Source organism: Protopterus annectens, chromosome 4.part0 (genome assembly GCF_019279795.1).
Source record: "Protopterus annectens isolate FY-2018-M chromosome 4.part0, PAN1.0, whole genome shotgun sequence".
NCBI lineage: Eukaryota > Metazoa > Chordata > Ceratodontiformes > Protopteridae > Protopterus > Protopterus annectens.
The window spans coordinates 90,399,471-90,423,493 of NC_056733.1; the positions used below are offsets into that span (position 1 = coordinate 90,399,471).

Genomic DNA, 24,023 nt, shown 5'->3' on the forward strand with positions numbered 1-24,023 from the left:
AGGTACATAATGAATATTGCATTATATATGAGTGAAAAGGGAATACTGGATCTTGTTAATAGGCTGATATGTCTACTCAAAGAATAAGCACCTACTTCAGCATCACAGGACTGTAGTGCTAGGGTACAAAAACGTATTTAAAATGAAATGGATTTATTTTTCTCTTATTTCAATAAATTACCCCATTTGCAAGCTGCAGTTTAGTTATGTGACATCTGCAATATGGTGCTTCTACTACCAAGGGAAAAAATGTGCTACCTTTCTCTGTAATTGCAAAAAAATGATAGGAAAAGACGTAGAATTTTAACTTTCTGCAGCTAGAGGAAGGGCCTAATTGCTTGCTTCTAAATACAATTAATCATTAATAAGTTTGAGTTAGAAAGTCAAGGGGTCCATAAAATGCAAATTAAAACACTCTTCAAAGGTATAGCTGATCAGAGATGTGAAAGTCATCTTTACTATGCAAATTCATTAGTTTATAAAGGTGAAGAATGCGTTTCCTTGCCAGTGAAAAAGAACTGATGATGTCTGACGTAACCATGTCTGGTTTCTTTGGTAAAAGAAGTGGTAAGCCTGCATTTATTTGGAGCTCAAACCAGAGTAAAAGGTTTTAAGCTTGTTAGAGCACTACATCACATCTATGCAAGTTACTGCATCTGGCTTATTTTACCAGCTTAGATTAGTTAGATGACTGTAACTTAAAGACGACTGAACCTAGGTTTATTTAGCCCTAGGTCAGATTTTACTTCAACAATTCTGATTATACAACTCATTGCAGTTTTCTACTTCTTGTGCAACTGCTTATAACTTCTATAAGTTTACTGAACAGTTAGAATTATCTTAACTTAAACAGCTTGTGGCCTGTATTTATTTGTGCAGTATTTATTATATGAGGATATTATTTAGCACTGTATGTTGTCAAGTTGTGTTATCTAACTCTGATTAGCCAGATCACGCGCTTCTCCATTTTGTTTTTATTAGGTCTCTCATTCTGTAATTTAGAATGGTGGCAATAATACCACCCCAGGACAAAAAGGTGTGGATTGGGGAATTCCTCCAGGCTTCCCTCTGAAGTGTGTGTGTGTGTGTGTGTGTGTGTGTGTGTGTGTGTGTGTGTGTGTGTGTGTGTGTGCGCGCGCGCAAGAGAGAGAGAGCGAGTGTCAAAGAATGAGTATATGAAAATAATTTGTTTGAAAGGCAGTTACTTAGAAGATTCTGTGGCTCCACAAACAGACGGGTGAGAAAAAAATATTGGGTACTAGGTCAAAGACTGAGTTATGTAAGTGGTCTGAGTAAAGCTGTTTAGGTGTAGATGTTGGAAGCCCATACCCAATATTGCAGTGCATACATTGGATGAACTTGTCATTGGATAAGCTCTGTGTGCATTTTTTTTTTTGTTGTACTTTAACCTGTTGTGAACCAGTGGCAGGACTCAAATGAATACCACATTGGTGGTTATCATCTTACTTACAGCAGTAGAGTGGTTGATCCTAGGACCATAGTTGATCTCTCTCAGATACCTGGTAAAACATGGGTTGACAGTGGTGGGATTAAAATCCCATTGTTGCCATACGAGTCATCACAGATCGATAGCAGTGGGCCATCTGTGACCGTGATAAAAAAAAAAAAAAAAAAATCGTGCAAGTGAATTTTCCATAACAGTAAATGTTCGAATGATTACTGCTGCGGTAGCCTTGGCTACATGAACTACAACCCACTAAGGATATAGAGAGTCAGCCAGCTTCCAAAGCTTGAATGGCACCTTCCATGCACCCAAACTATTATTTAGCTTGATACAACCTGAAGAAAGTGATTTGAGCATCAAGCCCTTCACAGGTTTCAGGGCAACAAATAGGGAGGCTACAGCCCTGAAAAGGTTACTGTTAAGAAAAGAAAAAAATATACCTTCATCCAAGCAATAAAAACATACAAAAATAAGGGGGATGGAGGGAGGGTTCAGCTACTGCAGCAGTGATGATTAAAATATCTAGATCATGGGAAGTTGACTTACAGAGCTGTACTATGTTCACCATTTGATCACTCCTGCAATAGCTATGGCTATATAACTAAACTACCATAGCTTAAAATAACTTAATGGTGGAAGGGGAAATTTCCAGGAGACGATGGAGAATGGTCCTAGCAAAGTCTGTCCTAGATCTGGAGAAAGGCTCCTATTTGTAATGTTTTGTAAAATTATGTACAGAGGACCAAGTTACTCCTTTTAGAATACTTCTATAGTCCAAACATTTCCCAAAAGCCATAGATAAAGCTAATACCCTGATTTAGCAAGCATTGACTTTGCCTGGAATAGTTTTGTTGTGGTGGTAATAAAAACTTAACAGCCTGAGACAAACATTTGAAACAGTCTGCTTTGACACGGGTTGTTCCTTCTTACCTTCATAAGAAATGAACAACTGTTAAGATGTTCTTTTTGTTCTGTCAAGATAGTACTGGAGTTGTCTGTGGACATCCAAGGAATACAGTATCCTTTTCCCCTCATTTTTGGGTTCTGGAAAAAAAAAACAGGGAGACTGATAAAGTGGCTTAAGGTAAACTCAGACACCAGTTCAGGTATAAAAGGTTTAGTTTTCAAAGAAACACCATCTCCGAAGTAGATAATACAATTTTGATTCACCATAAGAGACTGCAACTCAAATACTCTTCTTGCAGAAGTCAGAGCAATCAGCAAAACTGTTTCCCATGTTAAGATTATCAAGTCATCTGGATGAGTTGGTTCATACAGAGCAAGTGTTAGCTTCTCTAACAAAAAAGCCACTGGTTCTCCTGGGGACTATTCAAGTTAAACACTTTTCAAAAGCATTTTCACATGAGACAGCATTGAGAAAGGAGGATCCATGAGCGGGTATGTTGAAATGGCAGACATACAAACCTTGGAGGAGGTGTACGATATGCCACTGGATAGTAAATCACACAAACACTGCAAAAACAGAGACACTAGTTCCGAATGGATGTGGGCTCATTTGTTGGTACCAACTAGAAAACCTTTTCCATTTGCTAATAAATGATTTTCTAGTAGCTGACTTTCTTGTCTCCATTAATATCTGCAGCATGTCCTCAAAAAACAGGTGCCTAAAAGGTATTAAGACCCTATCATCTGGGAAGTCAGTTGCAATTGCTTGGGTTTGGAATGTATCAAACACCCCTGATCTTGTAAGAGCAAATCTAGTCTGAGAAGCTTATGGTAATTACCTCTCACCAATTCCAAATGAAGGAAGAACCTCTGTGGTCTGGACCAGAAGGTATTCACCACAACGATCTTTGGGAAGTCCTTCTGAATCTTCAGAAGTACCGTGGATATCAATGGTAAGGGTGTAAACCATACAGGAACATTCCTGTCCAATGAAAGAAAAAGGCATCCATCTTACAGGCCTTCTTGCATGGAGTCCTGGAAAAGAATTTTGCCACTTGATTGTTTCGAGAGGAAGCAAAACGGTGTACCGAATGAATTCCCTACAGATGCATCTTAGCTTGGAAGGCCCTGATTCCGTTTCCATTCAAAAGGGTCTGCCCTGGTGCTGTTCAGTTTGTCTGCCACACAGGTTTGCTCTGACAATGCAAGATGCCTACAGAGAGAGATGAATGTGCTATAAAAGCTATATCCCATGCTAACATGGCTAATCTGCATTAGGGTTAAGATATGGTTCCCCTTGCTTATTATGTACCCCATCACTGTGGTATTATAGATAAACACGTGAACAAGTCTGGGGATAACAGACAGTGCAGACAGCTAAAAGCATTTATAAGAGCTAGGATCTCTTATGTTTGTGTGTTTTGGTTCGTCTTTTTGTCCCAAAGACCCTGCACTTTTATGCCCATTGAGACTGCTCCTCAAGTGAAGTCTGAGGCATCTGTTGTGCCTGACTGCTTTGGATCAGGAAAGGAAATGGAAGACCTGGATTCTGAGCAATTTGTTGTCTCCACCACCTGATTTCTCTTTTTATAATCACAGAAATGGAATTTAAAAATACAATGATTGTTGATGCTGATGCCAAACAGGTTTCAGATACCACTACATTTTTCATCTGTAGTCATGCAAGTGGTATCATGAGAATCATGGATGCCATAAGACACAAAATCCTGAGGTATTTCCTTGCAGAGACATGTCTGAGTGGAAAAATGGAAAACATCTAAATACAAATCTATTTTCCCTGTGGAACAAATGTTCTTTGTACTGAGGTATCTAGTAGGAACCCCAAAAACACAGTCCTGTGAGAGGGAATCAGAAAAGACTTGTGAATGTTCTCTTAGAATTTCTGACACAAGAATGACAGATTCCTCAGTATGGAAAAAATGTGGATACGACTTCCAAAATGGCTACACATTGAGTAAAAGGTTCATTTCAGCTCATGTAGTGTGAAAACAGAAACTCAGATGAGACAGCCAGTGAACTTTTTTTTTGTTAAATTTCAATAACTGGATAGTAATTGCACTGCCTGGATGCCAGCAAAAAAAGAACTTCATAGAACCTGAATGAAAATTAACCACAAAAGGTGAGGAAAAACACTGACAGGGAAGAGTTTTGCATCTGTTCAGCAAAAAGCAATGCAAGCTCCAGTTTTGGTGCAAGACATGACTTCCAGTAACCTAGAGGAAAAAAATAAGTCTAATATACTCAGAGCGGATTAAAATAAAATAAAACACCAATGGATTACATCAACTGAAATACCAAAAGGCTGGATAGAATGGAAGAAGCTTTAAACATATACTCAGATGAAGTAATAAAATTGCAAAAAATTGGTGGTCAAAATAAAGAAAAGGCTGACTGAATATGAGACTGCTCAAGAAGAGATGTTTGAATAAATAATAGAATTAGAGGATAGAGTATGCAGGGAAAACCTGAGATTTTCTGATATAACAGAGAAGATGGAAGGAACAGATTGTATTAATTTTATGAAAGCACAAATAAGCAACTGGACTGGTATTCCACAGCAGGGGTTGTTAATTGAAGGGCACATTGTGTGTATGCTCAAAACCTGGCCATGAAAAAGCAACCTATACCTTTAATAGTAAAGATGCAATTCTATCAGCAGGAGTTGATTCTGACAAAACTGTGGCAGAAAAACAAGGAACTAAAAGGCTGGAGACAGTAGAGTGTTTGTGGAAATGATTACTCGCTGTACACCATGCAGAAGAGGAGTGAATTTATTCCACTAATCAGTGAATGTCAAGAAGCAGGAGCGAGATTCAAATTGCTGTGTCCAGCTATCTTCAGAATATTCTTTCCTGGATGGACAAAATCATTTTTTAATCCAGAACACGCAAAGGAGGAAATATAAACATTTGTCCAACAAAAAGTGAGCTGTGAAACAGGAGGAAATTTTGCTTCTTGTGCTTCTGGTAATAAAGACCACAGAGAGACTGTGCCAGTGAAACCTTTTCCAGTGATTCAACAGAAAATGCTTGCAAGACAGAAAAAAGCATAAGAGATTACTAGAACTGAGAACATGTTGGAAAGGGAAGCAGAGACTGAATTTGGGAGATGGATGTAAACAGGAATAAAACCAGCAACTTGGAAATTGAAAACTAAATGTGGGATTATAAAACATTAATTATATTTGTGAAACAAACAAGGAAACCTATTGGTTAAAAACCAAAAAGAAAAATCTAGCAAAGCGCTATATTAGAGGTGACATGGGATATATGCAAATTACCCTTTAAGGACATCAGGTGTTTCAGCTAAATGGCAATTCTAAATGCCCATGACTTTTTCTTTTAAGTCTATTTATGGACAACTTCAGGCCAATAAAGCCAAACCCCGCTACCTGTGGAGATGCATGTTTCTGCCTTCTTATGACATCATCATCACAGCATAAGTGGAATGTTTGGCTAAAATTGGGAAACACAGGGTTGTTGTACCAAACTGATATCCATAAGACTTAGGGTGACTGCAAAACAAACTAAAACAATAAGTAAAAAAAAAAGTCACAGAAAATCCAATCGTTTAAAAACCAAAAAGAAAAATCTAGCAAAGTTAGCTTTTCCACTACCTTGAACCTCTTGTATTAGAGGGGACATGGGCATGTATGCAAATTACCCTTTAAGGACATCAGGTATTTCAGCTGAATGGCAATTCTGAATGCCCATGACTTTTTCTTTTAAGTTTATTTATGGACAGTTTCAGGAGAATAAAGCCAAACCCCACTAGCTGTGGACAAGCACGTTTCTGCCTTCTTATGGCATCATCAGCACAGTATAAGTGGAATTTTTGGCTAACATTAGGAAACACAGGGTTGTCATACACAAATGATATCCATAAGAATTAGGGTAACAAGAAAACCTGGAAATATTGGACTTTTTGACTTTGTTAAACTTGTAGGGGACTCTAAAGCATATGCCCTACTTCATGTCATTAATGGTTGGAGGAACACTTGGGAGAGGACAGGAGGAAGGAAGAGAGTTAACTGTAAGTAAAACAAACTTTTGTTTCTTAACAGTAATATTTGTATAGTGCATGCTATCTGCATGCTGTAAAGTAAAATTTTCTCAGTCATTTTCAAGTATAATGGGATAATAAAGTAAATAGGTGCATCCAACAGAATAGAAGAGGATAACAAAGTTAATAATAGTAGATATGTAGTACTAAAGGGCTACTGGCAAGGGAGGAATAAACTGGCATTATTTACATTCAACCTAAAACTGCTATAATAGAGCTTAAGAAAATTCCTAATCAGTTTTCAGCAGGGAATATTACTTTTAGGTGGGGACTGGAATTTGATTTGCAGCAGGGGAAGATGTGTTTGGGGGCACAGAAGGGAAAATGTAAGAAAGAAGTGTAGACTTTTGAAGAAATTTATAAAAAAATATTTGGCAGGGAAGATGTGAATTCAGCAGTAGGAGTTAGGACTGAATTATTATTCCCCAAGGTACAAAATCTGGGCTAGGTTAGACAGAACTTACATTTCACAGGAACATGGGCATTTAATTGAAAGTTTTGATACACAACCAATATCTACTTCAGATCATGCACCAGTAATAACCAAAATAAGAATGCAGGACAATGAAATAAAATTAGACACTGCCACTTTCCACACCTATCCGTTAAAAAGAGAGGAATTTAATGAATGGGTAGTGGAAATTATTCGGGAGTTAGAGAAGACAGAAATTTCTTCAGAAAATATAGCTAGTGAATGGGATAAAATTAAAGTGGAGTTTAAAAATAGGGTGGAAAATAGAGATAGAAAGACATGGTTAAAACGCAACAAGAATTATTTAGAGGGACTAACAAATGTTGAAGTGTTGCAGAATAGGGGGAATCGCAGAGAGCAAGAGGAGGAGCAACTGCTGAGTGCTAAGCAGAAAATAAAGGATCATCTCAACAATATGCATGAGTTTAGAAAGACTGCTGTTAAGCAAATGTTTTTGATGATAATGCCAGAAAACAAAAACTTTTACTGCAATGACTTGGGCAACAGAAAATAGAAAGGGTTGTTGCCAAGCTTATGGTGGCTATATCAAGGAAGTTAATAAACGATCCTGTAGAGGCACTAGAAATATTTCAGAAAATTTAAGAAAGTTTATAAAGCAGAGAAATATGGATACCAACAAAAGGTAGAAAAGGAAATGTTTATGGAAGAATTAAATATGCCAAGGTTAGAGGCAGATGAGGCTCAACTACTAATAGGATAGGAGGAGAGGAGATGAAAATGGTGATGTATAACCAAACAGGAAAGTCCCTAGGAAGAGATGGTATTCCTGTGAAGTTAGGAAGCTAGGAGAGAAAAACTGATAAAGATCTGGAAGGTATTGTTTAACAGTATTTTAAGAGGAGAAGCAGCACCAACTTCATGGAAGAAAGCGGCGGTGTTTGTAATACCTAAAAAGGGTAAAGACTCATCAGATTCTACTTCATTCAAGGTATTATTTTATTTGAGCACTATTGCTTTAAATTATCCAGTTCAGACTGCTTCAGGATATGATGTCATTTTAAGGTGCTTTTAAATGATTTCATTTGTTTTTAAAATTTGTATCTGATGAAGTCTCTGTAAATTGTGGAACTGAGACTAAAGAGCTTATATCTTATTTTATTCTAATATCAATAAAACTTTTTGGTGGTTTCAGGAAGACGTCTACCTGCTCCATACTCATTTTTGTGGCTTTATCTACTTCATAAAGGCCTATTTTAATACCAAACCATGATTATAAAGTGTTTATATCTATAATGGCTAAATGAATGGCAAAGGTGATGTCAAACATTGACAGACATGGGCCAATGTGGTTTTGAGGATTTGACAACATTAACAAAACACTGATGATCCAGAGGGAAGCTGAATGTAAGATAATACCACTGTTGTTGGTAGGTTTTGATGCAGGGAAACATTTGACAGAGTAAGCTGTGAGTTTATGAGCATGGCAATGAAAGCATTTGCTTTCCCTGATAAAATTATAAGGTTGATTAGGAGGGTATATGAAGGATTAGAGGTAAAAATTAAAGAGGGTGGGTTCCTCTCTGATAATTTCTGTTTGAGCAGAGGAACCAGGCAGGGGCGTCCACTTTCCCCTTTGCTATTTGCACTATACTTAGAAACACTGGTGAAGAAAATAAGAAACTCAGAAATTCTAGGATATAATTGATACAGCCGTCAAGAAAAGCTGTCTCTATTTGCAGATATTATTTTAAACCTGATAAAGCCAGAAAAAGACATTGCCGTGTTGTGGAACATTTTGAGGCAGTTCAACTCTTTTCAAGATACAAAATTAATGAAGCTAAAGCAAAGGCAATAGCTGTAAATTATGTACCCACACATGAATTGGTCAGCAATATCCATATTTATGGGTACTTGATAAGATTAAGTACTTAGCAGGATGGATTAAAAATGATTCTGGTGTGGCAGCTATGAATATGTGGGAGGAGACTAAACAAAAATAATACAAAAACTGAGAAATTGGAAGAGCTGTTATATGGATATGGATAGCAAGATACAAGCAGCTAAAATGTTTTTAGTCCCTTTAGTTTTGTACACAGCTAAAGCATATATTTTATCAACCAGGGGAGAAATTATGGATAGCAATTAATAAAGAACTGACCAATTCTATCTGGGAGGGGAAGATGGCAAAAGTCAAGTGGGATAAGCTGATCCTTCCAACTGAACAAGGCAGTTTGGGATTATATAATTTGAAGGGGTATTTCAGAGCTACACAGTTAAAGCTCCTATACACAGTACAAGCAAATACCTATAATTCAAAGTGAAAGGGATGATGATGAAATGGGGAAAACTCAAGAAACAAGGAGAGACTGGGATTTTGGATGCAGATCCCCAAGGAGAATAACAATAACCATGCTGAGTATTACAATTATAAAGTAGCAGAAAGTATTCTAAGAATTAAGCCAACACAAGAATGGAGAAAGGAGATTCTGCCAACAGGGGTGACTGCAATAAGGGACAGAAACAAAAGGCAAGAGGGTGCTGGAATTTACTGGAAAGAAAATGGTAAAAAACAAGGTATTGGGAGCAAATAATTAGAGAGGGTAAGGTAACAGAATGGAAAAAGGCCAAGAATTTATGTGGACTGCAGGATAGAGATTGCCTTCCTATCAAGGACTGGTATCTGGGTATAGGCAAAGAAAAAGAAATAGGGGGATCCTAAGCAAAAGACTAAGACTGGTAGTGTTTTTAGTAGAATGTGGAACAGAAATTCTGTTAAAGAATGAACAATCAGTAAAGCATACAAAATATTGCATGATTACTATAAGAATCCATTACAGGAGATGAGAAATGATTGGGAAGAGATTGGATAAGCAATTCATAAAGAAGGAATGGAGGATATATGCGTGTCTCCCAAATATGCAACAAAGTCTAGAATATTTAGGATTTTTGCTTGGAAGTGCTTACGTGTATTTTTATACCCCAAGTAGACTCCGATGAATTTTTTCTAAGGTAGACAGCAAATGTTGGAGGTGTGATGGGGGAAGAAAGAGGTAACTGGGAACATATTTTCTGGGGGTATAATGAGTTGGGAGTCTTTAAGGATTCTCTGCAGACTGCTCTGTCAGAGATACTGGGTGAGCAAACTGGTGTAACTAAGGACATTTTTTTTGAGCTATGTTACAGAATCGGAATTACCTAGACATAGTATGGTCTTTCTGAGTATAATTATGGTGGCTGCCAAAAAAGCCTTTACTAGAAAATGGAAATCAAAGTTTAAACCAACTTTACTAAAAGTAGTGAATATAGTAACAGAGATAAAACAACTGGAATTGGGATCTTTAGAAAAGGGTAGGAGCAAATTACACAGGAAGAAAATGGGAATTGTGGGAACAGTACATGCAGAGGAGGAATGGGGTTTAAAAGAAGGCAGGATTTGAATAAGCTATGTAATGTTTGACTTACAATGACTGGATAGATTATAAGTGATGTATACTGTTTGCAAATACAATTATGTCAACATGGTTTGTGATGTATAATGTTTGCAACTAAAATTATGTCAATATGGTTGGTTTTCATTTATATAAATGTATGCTGCCTATGTCATACGTGATAATTTAATAAATATGTTTCTAGTTTAAAAAAAAAGAACAAGAAGAAGTGTGGATACCAGGCAGCATGCAGGGAGCTATCACAGGAGATAGACACTTTGTGAACACTCTTGGAGGAGTTAACAACACAAAGGGTAAGGCAGAGAATTAATACTGTAATCCAGACACAAAATCTGAAACACATGAAATCTGAATGGCTAGGAATAAGAAGATATGCATCTTTTAAATCTAGGGTTACTAGAAAACTCAAACAAGGAAGAAGGATTAACAAGGTTGCGAAATTAAAGCATTTTGAACTTGGGCACTATCACAAACCAATTCAGAAAGAAAGATCCAGAACCGGTATTGAAGAATTTTCTTTCTTTGGAACTAAAACATTCTTGTGCAAAATCCTTACCCTAATAGTGGAGGAGGAATAGTTTCTATTGCCTCCTAATACGGCATACGATGTAAAACAGGAGAAAAGAGAGGAGTTTGATCTGGCAGATGAGGAGTATTCCGCTAGAAAGGAGGAAGCTCCTCCCACAGCCATCTGTAGCCTAGTTGGACCACAGTCTGGACCCATTTGTCTCAAATTATCTGTTGCCAAAGACAAAAAAATGGAGATTCAGATTTTCTGGCAGTATTAAGGGGCTGCTGAGAGGGGGTGAGGGGGAGACAAGTTCCCTTGCATAGTACTTTTGACTTAATTTGAGTGCCCTTTCTTCTAGGTTTTTACTGCTTTCTTTCTGGAACCTCCCTGCCACAGCTTTTTAACCATCTCCTTACCATCATTCTGTTAAAACTGTTAATTTCATTTTTTTTTACCAAAAAGTTAGTCAACGGAGCAAATAATTCCTTGGGGAATTTACAGAAGGAGAGGGCAGAAAACTCTGAAAGATTCCCAGATCATTACACATTTTGATAACCTATGCAGTCAAAAGTCCAAAATCTAACTCTCCATCCAAAGGAGAATTCAAAATTTCATTTCTGACATCATCCAGGAAGCTCTGAGAATGTAGTCAGGTAAAGCTCCTTAAAACAATATCAGTGGCAGGAGCCCTTGAAGTAGAAGCCAAACACATTTTAAACAAGTAGTGACTTGAGAAATTGAAGAAACTAAATTACACATTGTAGATTTTTCCTCACAAGAAGAAATGGATGCCAAATCATTCCTCATGCTTTCACAACTGGTCAGGATAAATTTCAATATATGAGCTTGACAGTTTAGAATTCTAAAAAAAAAAAAAAAAACAAAAACAAAAAAAAAAGTTGCAGAAGCCTACAATTTTTTTCACGAACTTGTCAAAAGCTTTTCCGTCCTTAACAGGAGGAGGGTTAGAATTGGAAACATGTTTAACAGCAGCTGGATTTTCTAAAGCTATAGCTGTTTAGTCTGGTCTGGGAGTGGTGTATAAAAGTATGAAAGAATGAAGAACGTTATACAATCTACCCGTTTTCTGAGAGGCAGCAGGGGATTTACTACAGCTATAGGTGCTGGGTCTGGTCTGGGGCTGTTACATAAAAGTTGGAAACTAAGGAACTTTATACAATCTACCTGCTTTCTTAGGGGCAGCAGGCTCCCCAACTGAAAACAGTGGTCATTTCAGAAAATAGTTTCAGAGAAGGAGAATCCCTCTTTGGGATAATCAGATATCATACTCTCCTCAAAATCTGAATCAGAAACCTGAGGAGAAAGAAAATCCTTTTGTCCCTTCACAGTCCCCTACACATTATATTTCTTGAACATTTTCAGGAGGAGAAAGGAAACCTTTTTTTCCTTTTTGCAGAAACTACCCTATTAGAACAGTTAAGACCTTGTGCCAAGCACAATAAATTACTCCCGTTCAGAGTAACTATCACAGAAAAGATACATTTTTACTTTTGTCTCTTTTTGACACACAATTGCAGGAAAAAAAGACCCATTACTGCAAGCTACTGCTTCACCAGGAATGGGCACATTCTGGCTAAGCAGAGACACATTCCATGCCCTTTCAATGACCGACAAAAGTCTCTCTCCCTTGCCTACTGAGGGGACCCCCATCAGCCACAGAGAACATGGCTAACCACGGATCCATGGTGGCTGTGTGTACTATACCACGGGGATCCAGAGAAAAAGAACAGTGCTATCAGGAACAAGTTTTGACCATAACCACCCCACCCTGCAGCCAAAACAAATTAGCAGTTTGCTGTGTTAGCAAAGGCTGCTCGACAATCCTTTTTTTTTTGTGGCTAGATGATGTTCAAACTGAGGAGCTGGTACTTTGTTCCATGGTCAAGCCGAAACTGGTGCTTGATTCCTGCTGTGTTAGCAAAGGCTGCTCGACAATCCTTTTTTTTTTGTGGCTAGAAGATGTTCAAACTGAGGAGCTGGTACTTTGTTCCATGGTCAAGCCGAAACTGGTGCTTGATTCCGAGGGAAGCTCAGCAACAGTCAGTAAAAGAGAAAAGCAGCAAAAAAGCAACTCCCTAACCCCACACAAAAAAAAAAAAAAAACACAGTCAAAACACTTTAAACACTTTCATCAGCTCAAAGAAGTTAAATAAACACAGTTTCTCTACAAAAAGAATAGTTTTAAACAACTTTTTAACAACAACAACAAAAAAAAAAGTTAATTCCCATTTAAAAGTGTGAAGTATAAAAATCATGAGATAGTCAATAAAAACGTAGTCCTAGTTTCAAAGTACTTGTTTTTCAGAAAAGAAGTTGGGTTTCACAACTAAAAAAGATAACGTGGAAGCTTTTTCCGGAAGGGAGTGCATCTATGTATGCAAGGGAACAGTGTTAGCAAATCCTCAAAAGCACACAGAGAAACACTCTTCTAGGCAGCAGGAAAGCTCTGAAGGGCTTGGCACTCAAACCTGACTTTTTAGCCAACTCTGCTCAAGCTAACAGTTTGGGCACATGGAAAGTGCCCTGAAGCTTTGGAAGCTGGCCAACAGTTATATCCTATGCAGGATGTAATCTGTATAGCTAAAGCTACTGCAGCATTGACAATAACAATGAACATCAAAAGTTCTCCCCTCACAGTCATTATATGAAGACAAAGCAAAAGAATGCAAAAGAGGAGTAGCAGAAAAGAAAAAGGCAGAAGAAAATGAAAAAGGAAACATGTGGTAAGGATTCAAAGTAAAGAAAATGAAATGGGCAGGTATAAAGTATAAAACAATTTAATAGTTTCTTTGGGCATAAAAGCACATGAGATAAGATCATTTATTCTCATTAACAAAGAGACACATTGTGATATTATATTTGAGACTGTTTTTCAATGGAAAATTTTCTTGGAGAAGTATGAAAAATTAAAGTCTGCAACCCATGGATTATTCATGTGATAAAAGCATTTAACAGGGAAACAAAAAAGAACGTTCATGTACAATGTCAAACAGAAATGGAAAGAGAGACTTTGAAAGGCCATTTGAAAATGTTATATAAAGAAGTACTGGACATTGCAAAAGTTTATGATAAAAGAGGTTTATGTACTGTTGGATGAGATTATGATAGTGTGTTAAAAACAGAGAGAAAAAATGTGTTTGCAAAGCTGTTTGTGCTAAAAATGTACCAACAGTGGGTCCTAAGGGACAGAAAAGAAATACACCTGTATGTTAGACTGCATTGGAACTGTTGACATGAACATATTGTAACAGAGGATACGGGAAGAGAAGAGGTTCATCTCAGTCCAGCTAGCTATGAAAAATAGTCTGAACTTAAATTACCCTGTAGGTGATAAAGACTGTATCTTACAGTTCTGATTGCAGCCACAGACAAAATGCCTGTGAAAACCAGGACTATTAATCCTACTGTATTGTCCTTAGGGGTGAATTAATTGCTAATGTGGAAGGGTGGAAGTTTTTGAAATGGTTTTATAGCTTCCAGATGCTATAACACATCTTAGCAAAGTTATGTGTGCGTGTGTGTGTGTGTGTGTGTGTGTGTGTGTATATATACTAACACATATGTGCAAGATTCTGGCTCAGTTCCTAGTAAAAGGGGTAATGTGGGAACCATACGTTAGATGATCAGATGTATGTGATGACATTCTGTAACCTAGCACTGAAATGATGCTTTAATACTTGATGAGAAAGAAGTCTCAGGCCAGTCTGTTTTTGAAATCTGATAAAAAAGGATCACTCACCCACATCATCTTGCCTTGCTTTAGTAAGTAACCATGGAATAGTAATTCTTTACATCAGTTAGGAAAATATAGTGAGATTAGTTAAGTACTGTGTTTCTGCATCTGTGTGAATCTATCCATCTGTGTTATTTTTAATATTTCCTGTGATGGTGTTTATTGTAAATAGATATTTAGTATTTTCATGTTCTTTAATTATACTTAATAAATAATAAAACTTTTCATAGTGGCTGGTCTTTTAGAGAATACTTTAACCTTTGAGAGTACTTATATTTATTTGGTGATACTGTGGCTGCTCCTGAAAGCTTTGCTGCATTGGTCAAACACTACATTTGTACTGGTATTAATTTTACTCAGTATAATTGGGTACCCTTGTAAGAGCCTTAGAGTAGCTGGCTTTGGAGAGTTCTCGTGGCAGTATCTATCTTATAGTCTGGGCAGAGGGGGCCATAGCTGATAAATATGTGCCAGCCTTTCTCAGGTGTGTGTGTGTGTGTGTGTGTGTGTGTGTGTGTGCGCAAGTGTGCATGTGCGCAAGTTTGTGTGTGAGAGAAAATCAAATCTCAAAGTGTGTGTGATGTGTCAGCTACTTGGAGCAGGGACACAGAGCACTGGTTTCACAGACAGGCTAGTGGAGGACTTGGCTTGAAACACTCGGCTGAGGATTCAGCTCTATAACTGTGTCAGTGGTGGGTCTTATTTGGTGTCTGGTGAGAGACAGGGAAAAGAAGCCCCAGGATGGGAGTGTGTTCCCTGTGTACATGTTCTTAAGGGAAATTGTGCTTGGTGAAGAGAGCTGCATCTGGAAATACTATGTGTATCTATTTTATTTCCAAGTAAACGTCCCTCAACAGTGTCAGTAGTGAGGACTGAGGCTGCTTGATTACTGGCCCAGAGGAGGGATGTCACAATGTGTAAATATATTTAGTTATGTGTTCATAACATTTGTAAATATGATGTAAATAAGAGTTCTTTTTAGAGAAATAAAGGACCTGTACTCTTTTTCGATATGTGCCAAGGGATATTTTAAATTCACCTGAGCTAGTGAGCTACCACCAACTCAAGCAGATGGAGCCTCGGATTAATGTCTCATCTGAAGGATGGCATAATAAGGAGTGCAGTTTTCAGTGTCAGTAATCAAGCTACCTGGTGTTGGAATGGAACCCACAGCCTTCTGCACCAAAGATGAGTTGTGCTACCTGTTGCACCACTGACACTGTGCAACTTAAACAGAAGATGAGGAATGTATTAGAAATTGAAAAATGAAAATATGTGCTACCCTGACTGAAAATTGGATAATGCAAGTAACAAAAGGGCTCAGTAATGGCAGATCAAAACTGTGGCCAATTATACAATGTTAAAAATATATACAGTTTCAAAAATGTGAAGTCAAACAACAGAGAGCACCAAATTCCCTCCTTAACTCTTATAGAGCTAAAATTCAGGTTGGGCTTACTAGTAGAAGAGCCATCTGCCAAAAGCAGAGGCGACTACTGCAAATCAAAGTAGGTTTTCTTAAGGGCGGTGCCTCCACAGACCCTGGAAATTACTGCCCCATTAGCTTGACAAGCCTTATCTGCAAAGCCATGGAGAGGATCATAATGGAACTCATAAATAAAGACATAGGGAACTTGCAGACTTTGGATCCAACCCAGTTTGGCTTTGTCAAAGGCAGATCCTGCCTCTTAAACTTGGTTGACTTTTTCGAGACAGTCACCAAGGCCATTGATGAGGGAAAGGCAGTCCCATACAGCCTACCTCGACCTGGCAAAGGCCTTCAACACAATACCCCACTCAGGTATCATCGAAAAACTCATCAGCTTGAATGTAAACCCATACATCACAAGATGGGTTGCAAACTGGCTAAGCGACAGAACCCACAGGGTCAGAGTTGCTGGAGCCATGTCAGACTCAAAGCCTGTCACAAGTGGTGTCCCACAGGGCTCAGTCCTGGGTCCACTCTTGTTCGGCATCTACTTTTCTGAAGTACAAGCAAACACAGGAGGGTTATGGCTGACAAAGTTTGCAGATGACTGCAAACTGGGCCATAGTCGAAAACACATCTGACACAGATATCCTCCAGAAGGGCCTCACAGAAACGGATAACTGGTGCCAGAGCCATGGCCTGAAGTTAAACGCCAAAAATGCATAGTCATACCCTTCGGAAAAACAAGGTTACCCCTAGCTACCATATAGGTGACAATCCAGTGAGCACAGAAAAGTCATCAGGATCTGGGGACCCAAGTTGACAGTAGTCTTTCGCTTGACACTCATGTTGCTAAAGTAGTTAGGAAAACCTTCTATATCGCCCACCTGATCATGAAGGGATTCACATCTAGATCAAGGGAGGTCATCGTCCCCTGTACTCATCACTCATTAGACCTATGATTGAGTACAATGCCCCTCGGAATGTATCTGACCAGACACCTGATGCAGCTTGAAAGGCCCCAAAAGTTCCTCACCAAAAGGATAAAGGGTCTCAAAAATATGTCTTATGCTGCCCGACTGAAAGAACTCCAGCTTTATTCAGTCTCATACCGCTTGCTCAGAGGTGACCTGTGCCTGACATATAAGGCCATGTCAAACCCAGATTTGATGAATATGCTTCACCTCAAAAATCTAGATCCCTCAGAACCACAAGGGCGGAGACTTGAACCTTGACACGGTTATAAATAGAACGTGCTGGAGGGACAGATTCATCACCCAGAGACTCCCTATGCTGTGGAACAAAATCCCGGTACATGTGAGGCAGAGCACCTCGCTGGCCTTGTTCAAGAGGAATCTTGACCAATGGATGGGAGATCGCAGATATACCCCAGGGATTACTTCAGTGTCACTGCTTGACAGAGGCACAGAAAAATGATAGGCATAGTTTTTATTCAAACTAAAGGGGTGGCGAAAGCCACATAACTATGGGCTAGGCTTATAAATGCCCTTGGGCAGATAGCCTAGTATGAACCTATGAACCTATGTTTTACTAAAGTATTCCCCCACAATTTATCAATCAGATTTTCATTTGGCTGCTTATCCCAAAGCATTGTACAAAGTGCAGCTTTGCAGGTTATACAATCAAATTCCACAATAAAGATGTACAACAGTAGAATTCACCAAAACAATGAACTAAAGGACTCGTGCACTGAGCAAGTAGACAGTGAATTAAATTAAACTTCAATACACATTACTGTAATGCATTAAATCAGACAGGAAAGCCGGGTCAGCAAATTGCCATTTGAAATCACCCACTGAAAATGCCAAGAGAGTTATAAACTTCAGAGAGAAAACAGCTTAATATATTGCAAATGAAAGACTGCAACAAAATGTACAAATAGATACCTGAAATGTCAATAGCAAATGCATGTAATGCAAGGCAAATTGCACATACGCTATAAAACAACCAGTGTAAATTACAAATCCAAGAAAACGGTCACATATCACAACATATTCAGTCAGGACAAGACATCATGAAACACAATCTGGATGGTCCATATAGAAATGGTACCTTGAAAGGAACAGTGTTACTGTGAATTTTAATTCCGACTGGTCAGCTTTGATCTCATCAAGAACCAACACTCAGGCCAGAATGTAAATCTAAATAAGACCCCATACCCTGCAAAATTTTATTTCTATTACGAAATTAAAATAACTTTGCTGCCATTTAACATTGTGCAACTCTTTAGAACTTCAAGGGCTCTAGCAAACCAGGCCTCTTTGCCCACTACTGCTCCTTCTAAATTAATATTCACTTTAGTTATACTGTCTATTCATTTTAGCTTTTGCTATCATCACTGCCTTCTCATTCGATCTTCTTGCTGTTCATAATTCTTAAAAGTTTTATCCAACACCACAGTTCAACATCATTTATTTTCCTGCTGCATTCTAGAAAACAATGTTACAATTCCATTATTATTTTTTGCTGTTTAACAAATAATGCAGTCACTGAGTAGGTATGACTGAATGCTACCTGGCAAGCACATAACTAGAAGGATGTGCAAGTCTATAAACATCACATTTAGAAGGCACATGGAGTACTGTTAGAAGAATATTTTTGTGGAGTTTTTTTTTGGAAATAGTGGAAAGATGAAGCTTTTTTTAAGCCTGTCTCTTACTATGTGGTAACGAAAATTCTTGCCTCAGCTCTAGGGAAACAACTCCTTTATGAAATTAAAATAACTGACAATTAAATAACTAATAATCCATCAGGCACTTGGAATAGTTGGCTGTTTAGTCTAGTTTACATTTATTTATTTAACATTTGTTTATTGGGAAAGTCCAACTTGGAACAAAGCCAATTTTCAGCACAGGCCCGAGGAGAAACGCTCCACTGCATTACATAAAAAGAAGTTATGTACTTACCATAACGTTCCATGTGAGTTGTTCATCTCGCCTTCATTCTTACACATGGGTTTGGAGCCGATCCATCGTCTCCGAGTCGGCCGCTTTCACAAGCTCAAGATCTTAGAGTACCTCGAGGCCAAGTCCCTATCCCATGATGCTATCTGTCTCACCTCAGATCTAGTTTGCTGATCCCAGCCTGTTATATATATAACACATAACAGGTACCCCAGCCGGAGTAAAAAGTCATATAACAAGACCCACTAGACCACAATTCTCATTCTTCGAGAACCAGCAGGGGGAAGGCGGGTGGGAATGTAAGAATGAAGGTGAGATGAACAACTCACATGGAACGTTATGGTAAGTGCATAACTTTTTTATATGAAGTTGTTCGATCTCGCCGTTCATTCTTACACAAGGGTAGCGTCCCAAGCACAATAACCCTGGGTGGCTCACAGGAGTATATTCCTGAGGATAGTGGAACCAAAGGAAGCTCTGTCCCTGGAGGCCCTGTCCACTTTGTAATGAGTGATAAAGGTATGCGGCTTAGATCACGTGGCAGCTGCACATATAGTGTACAAAGGCAATTGAGCCGCATAAGCTGAAGAAATAGAAAAAGCCCTAGTGGAATGCGCTTTCATGCCAAGTTCTAATGGATGATTCACTGAGGAATATGCAAACTTTATGCAGTCAGTTAACCATTTAGAAAGAGTAACTTTGGATACTGGTAGCCCTTTCTTAGTGTCAGCATAAGAAACAAAGAGTTGTTCCAATTTTCTGAATTTTTTTGTTCTGTCCAAATAGAATCTTAACTGCCTGTGAACATCTAGCTTATGCAACATATACTCCAACTTGTTAGATTGGTTACTATAGAAAGTTGGGAGTTCAATAGTTTTGATTCAAGTTAGTCTCGGAACACACCTTTGGAAGAAAGGAAGGATTAGTTCTCAGTGACACTCTGTCGGGATGAAACACCAGGTATGGGGGTTTTACAGATAGGGCCTGAAGCTCGGACACTCTACATGCTGAGGTAATGGCTACCAAGAAAATTGTTTTCCAAGAGAGAAATTTTAAATGGCAGGATAATGCAGGCTGAAAGGGAGGGAGAATAATCCATGACAGCACAAAATTTAGATTCCAGGGAGTAAAAGGTTGTCTAACAGGTGGTCTAAGATGAATGGTACCCTTTAAGAAGGCCCTATATAGTCTGTGAGACATAAGGTTAGAACCTTCAAATCCAAGGTGGAAATTCGAAATTGCAGCCAATTGAACTCTTATAGTGGCAGCTGCAGCACCTTCATGAAAAAGCTTATACAGAAATTCCATAACACTAGCAATCGGGGCAATGTAAGGATCAATATTATTCTGGGAAGCCCAAAAGGCAAATCGCTTCCATTTGCTGGCATACAACTTTCTAGTGGAAGCTTTATGCGAAGATACAAGAATATGCTGCACGTCTGAAGAAATGTCATGTGACCTGACTAGGTTTGGAATTGGTCAGTCTGAGGGAATGAAGAGAGTGATGAAGGGCCCCTGACGAATGTGTCAGCAGATCTGGAAATGGGTCCAGAATCCAAGGTTCCTCGAGTTGAAGGAAGGGAAACCAAATCTGCTGAGGCCAAAAAGGGGCTGGTAAGATTACAGTCCTTCCCAGGGCTTTGGCTTTCTGTAAGAATTTCGGAATCAGGGGAGTTGGTGGAAAAGCATATAGGAGTCCCAGGGGCCAATGGTGTACGAGCGAGTCCCTTGGGCTGTCCCCTGGTGTGGGATTCAGGGCAAAGTAGCTTCTGCATTTGACATTCATAGGGGATGCAAACAGGACGCAGCAAGGCTGGCCCCATCTGTGGAAAATCATCTCCACAACCACATCTTTGAGGGACCACTCATGCGGTAACAGAATGGCTCTGCTCAGTTTGTCCACGATCACGGTGGATTTCCCCAGGATGTGCATTGCTATAAGAAAGCGCCCAGTGGATACTGCCCACTGCCAAATTCTCAAGGCCTCTCAACATAAGGGGTAAGACTTGTTTCCCTCTTGCTTGTTGATATACCAGACCACAGACATGCTGTCTGTCTGGATCGCAATCATCCCCAGAGAAAGAGAGTTACAGAAGTGCTGCAACGCCAAAAGCACCACTCTCAGCTCCAGGATACTGATGTGCAACTGTGACTGTTTCTGACCAGGTGTCTTAGGCTGTTCTTCCCTGAAATAGCCCCCCCATCCTATCAGAGAAGCGTCCATGGTCACCGTGGCTGACGGCGGGGGAGAAACAAATGGGCAACCTACTGTTACCTGGTGGCTCATCAATCACCAAAGAAGATCCTTCTTGCAAGAATCTATAATCATTATCAAGAATGACATCGGAAGTTGTTGGTAAGACCACTGGATGAACAGCAACCATTGAAGTATTCTCATGTGCGTACGCCCCAGAGGAACTGCTATGAGCGTAGCTGCCATGGTACCTAGTAGTTTCAACACCTGAGAGGCTGGTACTTTTTTTCTCGTTAGAATGTCCAATACCTGGTTTTGAAGAGTGGCTATTCTGTCCAGTGGCAATTTTACCATGGCAGTGGTGGTGTCTAACTCTGCTCCGATAAAGTAGATACACTGCGATGGTGACAACGCAGACTTGTCGAAATTTATAGTTATTTTTAACTGAGAGCACAGATTAAGAGTGTGATCCCTGGGCAAAATTAGTTGATGCCTAGAGGCAGAAGTAAGGAGCCAGTCATCCAGATACGGAAACACTCTGAATCCTAGATGCCTCAGGTGAGCCGTAACCATTGCCATGCATTTGGTCAACACTCTGAGGGCTGTTGTGAGGCCAAAGGGCAGTGCTCGGAATTGGTAGTGACTGGCTCCCAGCCAGAAATGCAAGTGATTTCTAGATGTACTGGCCATTTTGATATGATAGTACGATTCCTTGAGATATATAAAGCACATCCAATCGCCCATTCCTAGGAACGGAAGGATCAATTTAAGCGTGACTATCTGGAACTTCTTCTTTACAAAAGTGTTGAGTCTGCTGAGGTCCAAGATGGGCCTCCAGTCCCCTGTTTTCTTTGGAACTAAAAGAATCTGGATTAAGTTCCGGATCCTATCTGGTCTGCTGGGACTGGCTGGATGACTCTTTTCCTGCAGCCTCTGGATTTCTATGGCTGCTTGATCCCTGAGACTGGGTGGAACGTCTGGGATTTTCCTTCAAACAGGTAGGGGTTCTGAGAATGGGATGATGTAACCTCTGGTAACAATGCTTTGTATCCAAGAATCTTTTGTAATTCCTAGCTAGATGTCTGGATACAAAGACAAGCGACCCCCGACTGCCTCCAGAGTAGGACAGTCGGGCCTCCTTTCAGGAGCACTGGTAGGGCTTACCAAAGAAAGTACAGTTATGTACACTTACCATAAATGTAGATGTTCGAGTGTATTCACTGTTGCAGTCATTACATTCAGGGTAATCTGCTGGCAGGTTGCCCTCAGTCGGCCTGATTAACAAAGTCTTGGGTCTTGTGTCGGTTGTTGTCCCTTCTTCCATGACGTCAGGTCGTCAGGGGTATAAAACGTGCAGCCAACACCATTACATCAGTTTTTCTTGCCCCAGATATCAGGTGCCCCCCAAATGGGGAGCAAAATATACATAAATAATTAAAAACACAAAAATCTATACCTCCAAACATAAGCAAATACACTAAAAAGGCTTTTAAGTATAGCAAAAGAAAACAGAGGCATAGTAAGAGAAAAATAGGGGGCTGGAGGGAGGGTAACCAGGACTGCAACAGTGAATACACTCGAACATCTACATTTATGGTAAGTGTACACAACTGTACTATGTTCTTAGTGTTTCACTGTTGCAGTCATTACATTTGGGTAGATTCCCAAAGCTATGGTTGGGAGGTTGGATTTATACAGCATTAGGACCAGCTATAAGGCCCTGCAGAACAGCAGTGGCAAAGCCAGCTCTGGATTTAGAGAAAATTGGTAAGTGATAATGCTTGGTGAAAGTATGAACTGAACTCCAGGTAGCAACTTCTAGAATATACCTGGTAGGAACACCTCTGAGAAAGACTGTGGAAGTAGATGCAGCCCTGGTGGAATGGGATCTTATCCCCTGGGGGATAGGTTTTTCCATGGTGCTTATAGCAGAAATGAATACAATGACATCCATTTAGAAATGGTTTGCTTTGAAATAGCCTTTCCCTCTGCCCCTGCAGCAAACGCTACCAGCAGTTGTTCAGATTTTCTTCGACATTTAGTCCTGTCCAAGTAAAATCTAAGCTGTCTGTGTACATCCAATGAATGCAGAATCTGCTCCCCCTTGTTCTGTGGATTGGGAAAGAAAGTTGGCAAATGAATGGACTGATTAAGAGCCACACTGGATAGCACCTTGGGCATGAAGGATGGGTTGGTCCTGAGTGACACACTGTCCGCATGAAAGATGATGAAAGACTCCACCACCATAAGGGCCTGTAATTCAGGGATCCTTCTAGCTGAAGTGATTGTAAAAAGGAAGGCTGTTTTCCAGGAAAGGAATTTTAAGTCTGCAGTAGCAGCTGGCTCGAAAGGAGGTAGAGCGAGTTTCTCCAACATAAAATTAAGGTCCTAGGCACGGGGTGATCTCCTGGGAGGTCTCAAGTTTTTGGCCCCTCTGAGAAACTGCTTTAGCAGAGGATGAGAGAGGAGGGCGGGTTCTGTGTTGTACTGAGCTGAAATGGCTGAGGCATGGATTTTTATGGAAGAAAAAGACAGGCCCATGTGAAGCATCTCAGTTAAGTATTGTAAAATCTGAGGTAAATTGGGCACTGCTGTGCTCATCCCTTGAGATGGATTCCAGGCACATAATCTTTTCCATTTGTCAGCATAAGATTTTCTAGTACTAGGTCTTCTCGCCTCCAAAATGACATCCATCACAGACTTGTTGAGGGATGCTAAAGGGGAATTTAAATGATTAGCCAAGCTACAAGATTCAATGTTTGGAGCTGAGGGTGCAGAATTTGTTTTGCCTGCTGAGACAGTAAGGAATGTGTCTGAGGCAGGTGTCAAGGAGAAATTTGTGACAGACTGCATAGGAGTGGGTACCAGTGTTGGC

General features: G+C 39.6%; 1 protein-coding gene across 1 annotated transcript in view; it reads right to left on the bottom strand.

The window, feature by feature from the left end:
* TBCD (tubulin folding cofactor D) overlaps window positions 1-24,023 on the bottom strand; it is a 3,708,267-nt gene that overhangs the window by 3,529,647 nt on the left and 154,597 nt on the right. The window lies entirely within an intron of this gene.